The sequence below is a fragment of the Pogona vitticeps genome, chromosome 4, assembly GCF_051106095.1.
Source record: "Pogona vitticeps strain Pit_001003342236 chromosome 4, PviZW2.1, whole genome shotgun sequence".
Lineage (NCBI taxonomy): Eukaryota > Metazoa > Chordata > Lepidosauria > Squamata > Agamidae > Pogona > Pogona vitticeps.
Genome location: NC_135786.1, coordinates 237,322,308 through 237,338,624, shown reverse-complemented (window position 1 = coordinate 237,338,624; position 16,317 = coordinate 237,322,308). Strand labels below are relative to the sequence as shown.

At 45.2% G+C, this 16,317-nt stretch overlaps 1 long non-coding RNA gene across 1 annotated transcript in view; it reads left to right on the top strand.

Annotated features, from left to right (window-relative positions):
- The first annotated feature begins 5,186 nt into the window (after positions 1–5,186).
- LOC144588719 (uncharacterized) overlaps positions 5,187–16,317 on the top strand; it is a 33,605-nt gene continuing 22,474 nt past the window's right edge. The window contains exon 1 of the long non-coding RNA XR_013544397.1: positions 5,187–5,373. This is a non-coding gene — a long non-coding RNA (uncharacterized LOC144588719). The remainder of the gene's footprint in view (positions 5,374–16,317) is intronic.

Genomic DNA, 16,317 nt, shown 5'->3' with positions numbered 1-16,317 from the left:
GTCTCCTTCCCATCACCAGACCTGAAGCAAAATTAAACTAAATTGGTGGTTCCCAACTGTGGGTCACCCAGGTGTTCTTCTAATTCTCAGAAGCCTTCACCACAAGCTATGCTGATTAGGGTTTCTGGGAGTTGCAGTACAAGATCTCATCCAGGAACCCTTGGAGCAGAGAAGCGACCACACATTCCGGTCCCTTGCTTCAAAATGGACCAATGGACGTTGGAAATGTGAAGCACATGTGGGAAGCTATTATCATATGTGGTGGTCATGTAGAGTAGCAAAACAATATTGGAAAAGAGTACATGCTGTGTTGCAACAAATATTGCTCTGTAAGGTGCCATTAAACCCAGAACTGTTTTTATTGAGTATGATACCTGATAACATAGATAAGACAAAGGAGTGTATATACATAGTCACTGCAGCCAGGATTCTATAGGCCAAAAATTGGAAAAGTCCGATGGTACTGAAACAAGAAGATCTCATAGAGAAGATACGGGAGACAGCGGAAATGGACATTTTATCAGAAGTGATGAAGGACTGTCCTTTACAAAAGGCAACTGAAAGATGGGACTTATTCTATAAATGGATTGAGTCAGCAGACATCGTCTAAAGAGCATACATTGAAATGAAAACTTAAATTTGGAAGGCAGAAAATAGATAAAAAGAGCAATTTGGAATTTTGACATGGCAATATGCATAGAATGGATGTTAATATGTTATTGCTTCTCCTTTTCCCCCTTAACCTCAATCCCCCTTTTCCTTTTTGTCACCCTTTGTTAAAAATAAAATATTAGAAAAAAGGACCAATGGACCAATTCTGACTCATGGCAAGCTTTTCCAGGTTTTCCCAGGTCGAGAATACACAGAAGTGGTTGACCCTTCCCTCCATCTGGTAGGGGATCCCTGGGACGGTGCAGCTTGCCCAAGGCCACCCAGGCTGGCTTTTCTCCCTGGGGAGGCTCAGTGGGGAACAAAACAATTCCCAAATTCTGGCTCTGTGGCCAGATGCCTGAAGCACTGAGCTATCCAGCCAGCTCAGAATGGACCCGCCAGCAATATTCAATATTAACTTAACTATTTCTTGTGGTCCCTCATCTCTTGGGACACAAGAGTGGGGTGGGCTGGATTTCCGTGAACAAGGCCCTGGTGTTCCTATGCCATGTCGGCCCTACGTCACAGGCATATTATATATAATAGCTTCCTCTGTGGAAAAAGCAATGAGGGGTGACAAGATCACAGTGAAACATCTTCAGAGCTATTACCTAAAGAGCTGGTCTTTGATGTTGATGAGAAGGGACCGTTTGATTGCTGAGGGAAATCTGGGGAATTGCTACCATTAGCCGTGGCTGGCAGTGGGGGAAATCACACCTGATGCCATCTTGGCTGCTGTTGTTGATGCTCATCTTATCTCCGTGGTAAACAGTGTGGCATATTCTTTCATGGAACAGCCTGCCTCGCTCATCTGTGATTCTCCCTTCTTTTTGCTAAACCTCTCTCCAAGTCTCTGTCGATTGTGATTCAAATTGCAACCGCCCGCTTAAATATCCCCGAGGCTCTTAACTGCAGGAGCAAAAGTGAGCTACTTCCCCAGCGCTTGTCAAAGGGAGAACATGAAAGCTAGAAGGGCATGTATGTGTTTTGTCATCAACTGGAGGGAAAGCGGCTTTTATTCTTTAAAGGCCAAGAAAGAAAGCAAAAGTTTCAGAAAACAAATGGGTTCTGAACTCTCCGTTATGGGAGCAGGAATCTATCGGTTGAGGTCCTCAGTACGCTCTGGAGCCACCATAACCGAAGGCTGGGTTGAGGGCTTCATTCCTTGGACTGGGGAACGTATCTAGTCAAGGGAAGGGCCACATCTGGCAGTAGGTGGGGACCAAGGAGAAGGAAAAGCAGGAGGAACCGAAATAAGGAGAAGAGTGTGGTGACCAAGCCAGAGGAAAGTTTTAGGACAGTGGTTTCCAACCTTGGGATCTCAGATTGATTGATTGATTGATTGATTGATTGATTGATTGATTGATTTCTTTCTTTCTTTCTTTATGTATGTATGTATGTATGTATGTATGTATGTATGTATGTATGTATGTATGTATGTATGTATGTATGTATGTATGTATGTATGTATGTATGTCCTGCCCATCTGGTCCAGGGACCACTCTAGGCGGTTCTAGATACTTAAATAGAAACCACAAATATACACAAAATTTATAACATCCGCAAGCAATTTAACAGATTCTTACAAGATGGCAGAGGAAGAGAAGGAAAAGGTAATCAAGAGTTGACGGGAGGGAAGGCCTGTACAAACATCCATGTTTTCAGTTGGTTTTTGAAAATACCCAGCGAGGGGGCCGCACGAATCACTGGAGGAAGATTGTTCCAGAGGCGAGGAGCCACCGCCGAGAAGGCCCGGTTTCTAGTTCTTTCCTTCCGGGCCTCCCTCGGCGTCAGGCTCCTCAGCCTCACCTCCTGACTCGCACGGGTGATACAGGTAGACCTTGGGAGTAGGCGTTCCACCAGATATCAAGGTCCTAAACCATTTAGGGCTTTATAAGTAAGCATTAATACTTTGAAGTCAATGCGGAACCGAATGGGCAGCCAGTGCAGTGTGGCCAGAATAGGAGAAATATGTTGGTACTTTCTCGCTCCGCTAAGAAGTCTGGCCACCGCGTTCTGCACCACTTGGAGTTTCCGCATCAACCTCAAAGGCAGCCCCACATTGAGCGCATTACAGTGGTCTAACCTTGAGATTACGAGCGCATGTTCTTGGACAACAACATCCAGAAGCCACAACTGACTTGGGGCCACCAAGATGGGTCAGGGTTTAGCATGAGGAAAGGCTGAAGGCTTGAGGTTGGTGAACAAGAGGCCACCTTTGGCCCATAATCCATCATTTTAAATGTGCTTCTAGAAAGAAAAATATTTTGTGGTGGGCAAGGCGCGGGAGCAGGTGTGACGCTCCCCCAGCGCCAGAGGTGGGCATATGTGGCCATCATTCCTCTGCAGATCAGGCACCCGTATCTCTGGTTTCTGTAAATTATTCTGACCAGCTGAATATCCTCGTAGATTCTTACATTATTTCCCAGCCTGTGCTGGCCTTGTTGCCTGCTGTCGTCAATACAAAACAAATTAAAAATCAATATCAAACAAGATTCAAGAAGTTAGAAGCCAGAGACAGGAACATAATGAGAACCTTGTTTCCTGCAAGTTCAAATGCCCTAACCTACAGACTCTGGAGAGAGATCTCTGGGCTTCTGGGTCTTGAAGATCTTTGGTTTGAAACGCCCTTCCAGAAGCACGGACGTGTATCTTGCACCCACTTAGCCCCTTATTGAGTTGCCCGTTCCCGAAATTGCTTTACCGTCTCATTGATTTCTGAACTTGACATATTATGAAATGCATATCATAAGTAAAACCTCAAGTTTTAGGAAGCAGGTAAGCCTAGATCTCACACCCGGGAGCAAACCACTAGAAACCTGACGCCAAGCCTCTTCCTCGGATGACATCCAGTATTCAAAAAATATGTGCACTGGGTAGGGAGGGGACCTGCTTATCTCTGAAAAGCACACGCAGGTCTAAATCTTTTTTAATTGGATCTGTATGTTTTATGATCTTAAAGGTCATCATTTCTGTTTAATAAATCTTCACTGAATTCTGTTCAGTCTTGCCATCCAACACACATCTTCACTTAGAAAGCCTGCCTTCAAAACAGCTTTTGGAGAAGGTTGTCCAGCTCAGAAAGGGCTGATTATGTGTCAGAATTTTTTTTTTCTTTTAAGGAATCAAATATTATTTTTTTCCAGAGAATCACAGAGTAATGGAGTTGGAAAGGAGGAGGGGGGTGTCTAATAAGGCCATCAAGTCCAAATTTCTGCTCAAGGCAGGAATGTAAGTCAAAGGAGGTCTGACTTGAATGCCTCCAGCATCTATCTATCTATCTATCTATCTATCTATCTATCTATCTATCTATCTATCTATCTATCTATCTATCTATCTATCTATCTATCTATCTATCTATCTATCTATCTATCTATCTATCTATCTATCTATCTATCTATCTATCTATCTATCTATCTATTTATTGTGCCTCCTTTCTCCTTAAAGACGGCTCAAGGCAGCTCATATCCTTGAAAGACAATTATTTAAAGTTGAAAACAACGAGTATACAACCGTGGTTGACCTCATTCAAAGACAATATTAAAAGCTAAAACAATGCGTATATGCCAGTACTGAAAAGGAAGAAAGAAATACCAGTCTGGGAGACGGTAAACACAAATAAACCAACATGAATTTGACTCAACTCCGGGAGGCAGTGGAAGACAGGAGGGCCTGGCGTGCATTTTCCATCTCGTCTTCTGTCATCCCTTTCTCCTCCTCTTGCCTTCGCACTTCCCCAACATCAGATTTTTTTCCAGGGAGTCTTCTCTTCTCGTGAGATGGCCAAAGGATTGGAGCCTCAGCTTCAGGATCTGTCCTTCCAGTGAGCACTCAGGCTTGATTTCCTTTAGAATAGATCGGTTTGTTCTCCTTGCAGTCCAGGGGACTCTCAAGACTCTCCTCCAGCACCACAGTCTGTAGCACTACCTTTCAAGTATTTAGAAAGTACTATCCTGTCCCCCCCCCCCAGTCTTCTTCTAGGGTTCGTTTTCCGTCCCCTTCATCCTCTGAACTTGCTCCATTTTGTCTACAACCTTCTTAAAGTGTGGTGTCCAGAACTGGGCAGAGGACATGAGATGAGCCCTAACCAGCACTGAGTTGTGCTGTACCTCATGTTCCTCTCCCCACATGGCAAGAATTGGTCTTTAGCCCTCACTTAGCAGGCAGATGCACCCCTCCCTGCCTTGAACCGAACTCACTGGTAAGTTAAGCCTCCCACCTCAGCACCCTGCCCAACACAATGCCATGTTGCATTCTTTCTCCTCTGTATTCCTGTTTTTCAGACGGAAGTAAATTGAATCGGCATTACAGGCGCCTGGCCAAATTGAATTGGAAATGAAACTTGCTTCCCATTGCCAAGTTGGGTTAAAAATGGAGCCGTCGCTCGGGTAGCTTTCACTGCACTTGGGCTAATTTAGTCTCGACTGTAAGCGCTTATCATATTTTATAGGAATACATTTTGTGGCTTGGATTGCTGATATTGAGCGTGATGCCTTTGATGAATTCATTATATATTTCTCAGATCCTTTCAAGCTCTTCCGCAGCAAGTGGGCATATACATCATGCTGCTTTTTATGGCTAAATTGAAAGTTTGCAACAGAAAGAAAAATAGATATTGAAGCTGATTTCCGTGAGCAGGGTGTGAGCTTATGCATGTTGATGGCCTGGACCCAGTTCTTCCTTGAGGACGTCAAGGAGGGGAAACGTGCCATCTGAACGCAGGTGAGTCTTTTTCTGCACATATTCTGGCTTGGTCTTCAGAAAGGACAGCCAGGTTCCAATTTATAGGTAATGCTGGACACCAGGAGTTCTCAACAAAACTGTAGAAAAATGAGATTGATATAAAGACTGCAAAAAGTGGAGGAGGTGAACAGGCAGCAGAGAGAATTTTGAATGCTAGATGCACTTATGAGGCAAGACCCAATTTACTCTGGATTCAGGATCCAGCTTTCAGTGGAATCCACTGACATTTAAGGTGGGTGTGGGAAAACCCTGCTCAAGGTTGTTAACTGCATTCCTGTTATGGTGACGTGCAAACTCCCATGGCAGAGAAGAAGCAGCTCCCAGCAGGCAGGGTGAGCCCTCATTCTGCCTTTTCCCTTAGAGTTGTAAGTTTAAAGACATTCTCTGGCCAATCCTAGTGGCGATTAGGTCACTAGTATAAGACATAAGACATAAGACATAAGAAATTTATTTGTCATTGCACTCACAAGTGAGTGCAACGAAATGAGGTGCTCTTCCCCAAGGTAAAACTGGACAACACCACTACAAAAAAAAAGTTAAAAATATACACAGCACTCACCATACAAATACAAATATAAATATAAATAAATAGTATCCTATCTGAATTCTCACAACATTCTGTGTAATCGTGCCATGTTAATAAAAGAGTTCTCAAGGTGTTTTTTCCTTAAGGCTCTGCTGGTGGACATTGGCATGTCAACTTCTTTGTTTTTCTCTAAAGCTAATTGCCTTCCTAGTGATGACAAACCTAGACAGCGTCCTAAAAAGTAGAGACATCACCTTGCCGACAAAGGTCCGCATAGTCAAAGCTATGGTTTTTCCTGTCGTGATGTATGGAAGTGAGAGCTGGACCATAAAGAAGGCTGACCGCCGAAGAACGGATGCTTTTGAATTGTGGTGCTGGAGGAGACCCCTGGACTGCAAGGAGAACAAACCTATCCATTCTGAAGGAAATCAACCCGGAGTGCTCCCTGGAAGGACAGATCCTGAAGCTGAGGCTCCAATACTTTGGCCATCTCATGAGAAGAGAAGACTCCCTGGAAAAGACCCTGATGTTGGGAAAGAGTGAAGCCAAGAGAAGAAGGGGACGACAGAGGATGAGATGGTTGGACAGGGTCATCGAAGCGACCAAGGTGAAGCCAACTCCGGGAGGCCATGGAAGACAGGAGGGCCTGGTGTGCTCTGGTCCATGGGGTCACGAAGAGTCCGGACACGACTTAACAACTAAACAACAACAGTCCTACAGAGGAGAAGCAGGATCTGTTCTCCATCATCCCAGGGTACAGGGCACGCAACAATGGGCTCAAGCTACAGGAAGCCAAATTTAGACTGAATATCAGGAAAAAGTTGTTAATTGTTAGAGCAGTATGACAATAGAACCAATGATGAGTGCTCCAGTGCTGGAGGAATTAAAGAGAAAATTGGACAACCCTCTGCCAGATCTGCTTTGATTTGGATTCCTGCATTGAGCAGGGGGTTGGACCTGTTGGCCTTTGATACCCATGATGCAGGGCTTCTGTGAGTGAAGTGTGCAGAGTAATTTTCAAAGCAGCATAGTTCTATGGGCCCAACAATTTCACATGGCTCAGCCTTTGGTGAAACTCTCTGTGCATGATGGGTTTGGCAGTCTAACGACATAGGCAGGATTTCTTGTTCTTAGAACAAAATGGTAATTGCCCGTTGCCGTGGATCATAAGACGTGTAGTCTGAAGGTTTCGTTAAGTGTGTCAAAGTCCTGGAAAGGTTTTGTAAGATAAGAACGCAGGCTGGGTCTGACAGGAGAGCCTGTCAAGTAAACTGCTTCAGCAAAACACCAAGTTCCAGGAGCAACCGGAGAAGAAAGCTAATTATGTCTGTATGTGGGAGGAATTTAGACTGCATGAGCTAATTTCGGCCACTTTTGCTCCGGTCCCAAATGCAGCTCAATTTACAAAGCCTTCAGTGTTCTCCGGGGATTTGAAAGATCTCCCCGTCTCGCAGACTCCATGACTGGAGGTTCAAGTAGAATTTGCCTGCATGGGGACTTGCTATTATGGGGAGTATGGGCATGAAGGGGATTTTTCCTACTTGAGGATTGGCCTTAGGGGTGGAGGAAGGGTTTGGGGGAAAATGCTTCTTCTGGATCATCTGCAGTGGGGAATCCAACCACCCAGGAATTAGGCTCTCCAGTCAGAAATTCCTCCTCTACAAGATAGAGCATCTTATCCATAACGGACTGCTATCACAAAAGAGTGCATTATGTGCATCTGTGCTTCGAACCCCATGCACGATCCTTCCACGTGCTCAAATGCCAAGGGATTTATTTATTTGATCGATATACCGCCCCATTAGATAAACCGCTACTCTGGGTGGCTTTAGAGGTTAACAAACCTAGACCCCCATAGGGTCTAACATACATTCAAAAACAATATGGTGATACACAAACAATAATTAACCCATAAATATAAATAACCCTATAAAGTCTAAAATTCATACTCCCCCCCCCAAAAAAAGAGCATCCAGGAGATTTGATGGTTAAAGGAAGCTTTAAATCATTCTGTCTTTAGCCCTTTCCTGAACATAAAGAGGAACGGAGCCTGGCGTGTCTCCTTTGGTAACTTTTTCCAGAGACTGGGGAGGGGGGACACCACTGAAAAGGCATGGTTCCTCACGGGAGGAATTAATTACCGCCATTAGCAAGGGATGCTTATGCAGCTCAAATGGAGTTCTGTTCAGTCATGCTGATGGGCAACTATTTTCAACTAACAGACAGACAGACAGACAGAGAGACACAGATGGACAGAGACTGAATCACAGATGCCCAGTTCACCCTTCTGCTAACTGTTTTCCTGATTTATTTTAAGTCAGGGTAGGGTGGGTGTAACCATTAGTGTTTTGTACTACAACACTCAAAGGGGAGGGGGAATCTGGGAGTTGTAGTCCAAAAATGAATGATCTATGTCTGTGGAAGGGGTGTGGAGGAAGAAGAAGAGCATACTAAATTTGGGGGGGGGGGCTTAAAAAAGGAAATCTATTTCTTTCAAATGGTTGCAGGGAAAACACATACCAAGTTTTACGAAATGGCGAAGTATTTCTGAAGCCAGCCATGGTGAGTGTCATGAACGCTATCTCTCCTGCTGTCTCCGAGATGTATGAATGGGGATGAAATGGGGACCAATTACTGTAGCTGTCCTTTCTTTTTCCTTGCCTGCTTTTTCCATACTTAAAAAAAAACCTGAGCTGATAGCCATAAATTACACAAAAGCTATAGTTAATCATTCCAGGCAACATCATTTATGACTCAGAGCCATCAAGAATCTGTACGTTGTAAAAATGGCATTAATGGCATGTTGTCTTTCCTTAATCATATCAGCCAGACTGTTTGCTACTAAGTGCCATAATGGATTTTTAATTAATATAATTATTGCCATCTCTGCTTACAGCTCTTGACCCTGCAGACGGATGGCTGTTGTTGAATTTGATGGAAGGCCCTTGAAAGCAGACCGAGGCAGGGGATGGCAGAGGAGGAGGTAGATAAAGTGACGTGGATTTCTGGATTCAGGAACACATGCATTGCTGCAGGACTCAGAGGGCAAAGCTGGCGGAGCAAAGGGTGAGAAAATCTCACCCCTTGCTCCAGTTGTAAGATGCGTGTGGCATGAATGGAAGAAATGATGGAGAAAAGCCATGGGCCAGGCAGTCAAGGGCATTGATTCTCCCACTGCGATGCGGAAGGCTATATCAAAATACCTCCCAAGGCAAAAGATCCCGGTATGTATTTGTTTTTACCTTGGCAGACCTAGCTCAGCGTAGACACCTCGGTGATCCGTAAAAATATATGAAGCCATTAAGAGCAAAAACAAACAAACAAACAAACAAACAACACTCTAACTAACTGAGTCCTGCATTCAAGAGTATTGAAGAATTGAAGGACACCCAGTACCAGCGTCTTATTATTTTCTTGAAATCATGGGAAATGGGTGAGGTGCCAGAGGGTTGGAGGACAGCGCATGTTGTCCCTATCTTTAGAAAGGGTGAAAAGGAGGGAACCAAATGCACAGTTCCAAGATGGGAGATACTTGGCTCAGTAAGACTACAAGTGAGAAGGGTCCGAGAATTGTTGTAGTTCAAAAGCTGAATATGAGCCAACAGTACCATGTGGCAGCAAAAAAGGCAAATGCTATTTTAGGATGCAGTCAAAGAAATATAGTCTCCAGTAATGTACTAGCCCCCCCCCTTTTTTAGCACTGGTTAGGACTCATCTTGAGTACCGTGTCTAGTTCTGGATGCCGTACTTTCAGGAGGTCAACAAACTTGAAAGGTTGTCATCCAGAGGAGGGGAGGGATCTGTTCTCGACCATCCCGGAGTGCAGGACGTGTAATAATGGGCTCAAGTTACAGGAAGCCAGTTTTAGGCGGAATATCTGTTAGAGCAGCACGACAATGTAACCCATGACCTCAGAGGGGGGTGGAATGCACTCCAACGCTGGAGGCATTCAAGAGAAAGTTAAACAGCCACCGGTCAGATCTGCTTTGATTTGGATTCCTGGCTTGAGCAAGGGGTTGGACTTGATGGCCTTGGAGGTCCCTTCCGACTCCATTATTCTATGATTCTATGAGAAAACTACACCAGAGGTACAATACTCTAAATCCTATCTCTAGCTGAAAGGAAGGTATGTGCTGTGGGGGCCACATTGCTGAAGGGGAGACAGGTAGTCTGCTCTTACAGAAACGTGGAAGGAAGTTGGAAGTGTGATAGGTGATGATAGTGCCTAAAAAGACCAGCCTGGCATTGGGGGGGGGGGCAGGAATCAGAGGTAGAAAAGGATAGAGTAGTCTTCTACTCCCAAACTAGAGAGGGAGATTAACTGGTCCGTCCCAGTTCGTAAAGGTGGTGGCACAGGAGCTGTTGCTCCCCTCCTCTGCCTCCTCAGTCAATCAGCCCCAGGCCCAGCTTGAATGCTTTCCCCACCTCTTCAGCTAATCTCCCGGTCAGGGGCAAGAGCACAGCCCTCTCTGCCCCGCCCTTTTGTCCGAGTGGCAGATCAGCCCGGAGGGACGGGGCAGAGAAGCCTGAGCTCTTGCCCCTGACTGGGAGATTAGTCGAGGAGGGGCAGGAAGCTACCATGCTGGGCCTGGTGAGGGGCTGATTGAGCCAGAGGAGGCGGGGCAGGGGAGCAGCAGCACCTGTGCCACTGCCTTGACGAACTGGGACAAACTGGGTTGAACCAGTTCATGCCGATCTATATCTCAAACTCTTTCCAGCATTTGGAATAAAGAGGCACAAAGAGACAATTTTTGGAAGCCAACCATCCCCTTCGGCTTCACACCAATTGAGACTATTTCCACCTCCTGGCACAACATTTAAATGGGATCCAGGATCTCTCCTAGCTAAGATCAGGGGAAGCAGAGCATATCGCTCTCCCAACCGCAAAGGAAAGAAACTAGAAATGAAATGCAAATACCTAGGATGCTTTGATCCCGAGCTGGTTCGATGAAGTTGTAGGAAATCGGCCACTGACTGATTGGTTTCAGTCCTTTCCGTGGGTGTCCCTCTCTCCTTCCCCTGCTGATGCAAAGGCCAGCGCTTGCAGTTCCAGTAAAAATATGTTTCGAGGTGCACCTGTGTCAAGTGCTGTGAAGTATCCCCACGTGGTTCCTTGTATAATTTTCTTTGACCTTTACTCAACAGATCTGTTGCTTTACCCCTGCACACAATTCTTTTGCTAATCGCCGCTTGGGATTTTGCCAGAGATGTGTGTGGGGTTGCTGACTCATCCTTTACTAGAGAGAGCACACTTCAGATGAAAACTCAAAAGAGCAGGGACTTGTGTTGGCTTATTAGAAATGGCATTATTGCATACTGGCTAAAATTCTCTTGGGGGATAAACAACAGGGTTGCGTGAATGAGGCCACTTTGAGGGTTGAATTGTATTGAGTTACAACATCCCAATGCACACGACCTGTTGTGTGCTGAATTGTGTGACACAGTGTGGAGCAGATGAGGCTTAATGGTGAATTTTCAACTTGAGATGGAGCTACACAGTTAAGGAATAGTGTAGCTATGTGAAAGGATTTTGCTCATGATCCGAGACGTATGAATTGAAACAAGACTTCACCAGAGCATATGAAAAGATAATGACTACAGTAGAATTTATCCATGTTTTTTCTTCTACATTTACCTGACATAGAATCATAGAATTATAGAAAAGTGAAGTTGGAAGGGGCCTACAAGGCCATCAGATCCAACCCCCTGCTCAAGGCAGGAGTCCAAATCAAAGCAGATCTGCCAGGTGATTATCCAAGTTTTTCTTTAATGCCTCCAGTGTTGGAGCGCTCGCCACCTCCCGAGGTCACTTGTTCCATTGTTGTACTGCTCTAACAGTTAGGAAGTTTTTCCTGAAATGCAACCGAAATCTGGCTTCCTTTGTTGAGCTCATTGTTGTGTGTCCTGCACTCTGGGATGATCAAGAACAGATCTTGCCCCTCCTCGGTAGGACAGCTCTTCAAATATTTGAAAAGTGGTGTCATATAGTCTTCTTTTCTCAAGGCGAAACATGCCCAATTCTTTCAGCCTTTCCTCATAAGGCTTGGTTTCCAGCCCCCTGATCATCCTTGTCAACTTTGAATTATTCCCTGCTGATTAAATGATGTAAAACGAATTGCAAGTAATCATCATTCCGACTCATGGTCACCCTTTTCAGGGTTTTCTGTGTAGGGGATACTTTTCCGTGTAGGGGATACTCAGATGCGGTTTATCATTCCCTTCTTCTGGAAGTGTTCTGGGATCACCATGCAGCTTGCCCAAGGCTGCAAAGGTTGGCTTTTCTACTAGGAAGTACAGTGGGGAATCGAACTCCCAACCTCTGGCTCCATAGCCAGATATGCAATTCATTGAGCCAGCCAGTTGGCTAATGGCAAGTAAGCCCAGTCCTTTCTCAAGGTCATTCCTTACATCTCAGTTGGCTGGCAGACGCTATGAGTTTTTTGTGTTGCTGATTCCCTGTGCATTGGTTTCTGGCATGTAGGATTGCGTATATCGACATTTTTTTAAAGGAATGGTTTTGCTGTCAAATATAGCACTGCTTCAAAACAGTGCTCTACCATGCCCTCCACTTATACTCGCCAATGACTTTGGGCTCAAGACATTTCCTCCTCTTCTCCTCTCTCAGTGTTGGAAGTTACATCCTAGGAGATGGACAACTCAGTGTTGCAGAGTTTTGCATTCCTATTTAAATTCCTTTTTTTTTTGCTACACAGCAGAAGTACAGAGATTCACAGAGGAGAATGGCTTCAAGTTGCGCGAATCGTTCACTCCTTTCTCGTTAACGGATATCTAAACTCTTAGTACCTCACTCTGAGACATTTGTAGGGGAAAGGATAAAAGGTTTCATTACTTAATAGCTGTGAACAGACCAGCAGCAAACTAAGAAACAGACTGGCTTCCAACAAATGATACACAGGGACTCCAACCCAGGAGAGAGAGAGAGGGGGGGGGGAAAGAAACACTCAGCAGAGAGGCGGGACTCCCTTTGAATTCAAAGGTTAGTGCTAATGATTGGTTAGTGCTGGATAGATTGGCAGTCCTCCCAGACCAGGAAAGCCCCTCCTGGTCATTCCAATCACAGACAGCAATGATGGGCACCAAGAGCTTTTCCAGAGAAGCTGTGGTCTCTGTGTTCTTGCCTCCAATGAGCGGCTCGATATGGAGGAGGAGGGAGGGAACAGGGTTCTCAAGAGAAGTTCACTTGGATTTTCTCTATCCTTCCCAACATAGTCCTTTCCTTCTCTCTCCTCCCTCAAGGTCACCTTGTTAGGGATTTGGGGGTCTACCTCTGCATCTGTGCATGCATGCCTATGGGTCGGTCTCTCTCTCTCTCTCTCTCTCTCTCTCCTTTTAAAAAACGTCATCTTGCAGTTTTTGGTTTCTAAGTTGGTTTGGGAACTGGTTTGAAGCATGGTTTCCATTGGACTTGAGTTATTGGGCACTGACCTAAAATAAATAAAAAATTAAAAAATAATGCAGTATGGATTCTTGCAGCTGGACAATTAATCATTTCTGTATGAACAACCCTAATTCTTTCAGCAGGGGCGGCTGTCAGGTATATAGAAAACTCTGAATCAAGCTGGAACAACTTCCTTGCGTAGTTGAGCCTGTGGCTGAATCTAAAAATTTCCTCCCAATTTATTAGCAGGTGAGAGGGATGGCAAGAGATAGACATGGTTTCTCCAAAAGAATGACACATTTCCATAATATTTTGTTTGTCTCTTTAAGGAAGATACCAAGGTTGGGTAGAGAGGGGAAGGTAAGGCAGACATGTCTTTTTTTCCAGTGGCATCTGTGATTCTGGGCTTTGCAGAAGGAACATGGTGATATTTCAAGGATGTACCAGTATCCACAGCCCTTTCTGCAAGACCTGTAAGGAGAATGAGTGAAGGGAAATCACCCCAGAGGGAGACCACAGCTGCGATACAAGGAGATCTGCAAGCGGGATCTGAAGGCCTTGGGAATGGACCTCAACAGATGGGAAACCTTGACCTCTGAGCGTTCAGCCTGGAGGCAAGCGGTGCATCACAGCCTCTCCCAATTTGAAGAGCCACTTGTCCAGCAGGCTGAGGCCAAGAGGCAGTCCCGAAACCAGCAAAACCAGGGAGCTGGACAGGGGACAGATTGGATTTGTCTTCAGTATGGAAGGGATGGTCACTCTCAAATCAGCCTTCTCAGCCACACGAGATGCTGTTCCAAGTCCTCCGTTCAGAGCACGTTGCCATAGGCTCTCAAGACTGGAGGATGCCTAATCTAATCTAATCTAATCTAATCTAATCTAATCTAATCTAATCTAATCTAATCTGCAAGACCTCTTTCCCAGGCTGTTAAAACTGTTCCTATGGAGGCTGTGAGACCTGAGAGAGTATAGTGTTGAATGCTCCCCTTGCAACATGCTGGATGTTTCATTTCAAACAAGAAGTCAAGTCTCTTGTTTTGTCTTATAACTGGGGAGTTGGAAGGGACCCCATGGATCATCAAGTCCACCCCTCCCAGGGAGGCGGGGGGGGGGGAAATTGAACTCCCAACCCTACAGCCAGATACCTCAACCACCTAGCTAGCCAGCAGTTTGTTGGGCCTGCTCATGTAATGAGACACGTCCCCAAAGAAACCATTTCCATCATGTTCAGAAAAGGTCTGGCTACACTCTTCCTCAACTACCCAGGCAAGAGGAGAAGGGGACAACAGAGGACGAGATGGATGGACAGGGTCACCGAAGCGACCAACATGATTTTGACTGAACTTCGGGAGGCAATGGAAGACAGGAGGGCCTGGCGTGCTCTGGTCCATGGGGTCACGAAGAGTCGGACACAACTAAACGACTAAACAACAACAACACTTTTCCTCTCCATGACAGCTGCTTTCTGATTGAAAGGGAGTTGTTCCTATGGCGAAGCCTTCGGTCCCATGTCCTCACCAGCTAAGATGGATGTTTACAGTCCCTGCAAGCAAGGCAGGCCAAATAGGGATGGAAAAAAAGTATGCACGATACATATTGGGTATAAACCAGCAGTTTAAAACTGACTTTTGGAGTTTGCAATGCTTAGAATCCCTCAGCCAGGATGGGAATTGGCCACACCCACTAAGGAGGGCTTGCACTGATCATGTGTATTTGGTTGTCAGCTGTTGTGTGTACAGTAGGCTCCCTGTAGCCACAGGATCCACATCTGCTGATTCACTTATCCACAGTCTGAAAATATTAAAAGAAAAATCCCCACAAATATATGTCTCCAATGATGAAATTCTGAGAACTGAGCACTAGAGGAAGCCACAGGCCCTGTAGCGCTTCCTAGAGAAATACTGAGAAACACTCAACCCTGAGTCAGATACCATGCATGACAGATACTGGGTATATAACGGTCCTATTACAATAGCATTTGCTATAATCTACATTTTTCAGCATCCGTGGGACTTTATTTATTTATTTTATAAATAAATAAAGGATTTTATTTATTTATTTATTTATTTATTTATTTATTTATTTATTTATTTATTTATTTATCTCCCGCCCATCTGGTCTGGTCGACCACTCTGGGCAACCAGACCAGATGGGCGGGATATAAATCTTTTATTTTATTTATTAAATTTATAGCCCGCCCATCTAGACCCATGTAAACTTGGTCAACCGATGGTGATAATGAAACCACTTGGACCCATGGACTAGATCAGTGGTTCTCCACCTTGGGTCACCCAGGTGTTCTTGGACTGCAACTCCCAGAAGCCGCCCAGAGGGGTCAATTGATCAGATGGGCAGGAAATCAATCAATCAATCAATCAATCAATCAATCAATCAATCAATCAATCAATCAATCAATTCACCACCTGCTGTGCTGGCCAGGGTTTCTGGGAGTTGTAGTCCAAAAACACCAGGGTCACCCAAGGTTGAGAACCACAGGACTAGATGATTCATCCTAGTTCAGCTGCATCTCCCAGCCAAGGCAAAAAGGGAAAGATCCACACATACCTCTGCTGACTAATGTGGCTTTAATCAGTTCCTCGGCTATTGGTTACATGGTGCCATGAAAGTAGAGCTGAGTCAGATGGACATTTGGTGCGGTTTGTCACTCTTTTGGTGCTGCGCTTCTCTGAGCTCCGTTACCGCCGTCCCAGATGTTCCAACTGGCATGGAAATGCCATTGTATGTACCACAGCACCGTGATCAATGGGACGGAGCTGGCATGAAGGATCTATCTGCTGGCAAGCATCAGTTTCCCTGGGGTGCCAAAACTCCTCTTTGTTCATACGGAGGGTTGTCAGATCTGTCAGGTTGGGGGCCACCACGACACATCACGAGAGCCTCGTTTTTCAAGGTGGCCATCTGGAAATGCATCTCTCCCTGTCTCTGTCTCTCTCAGGAGCCCATTGTGGAGCAAGACTCTAAAACACAGAAGGAGTCC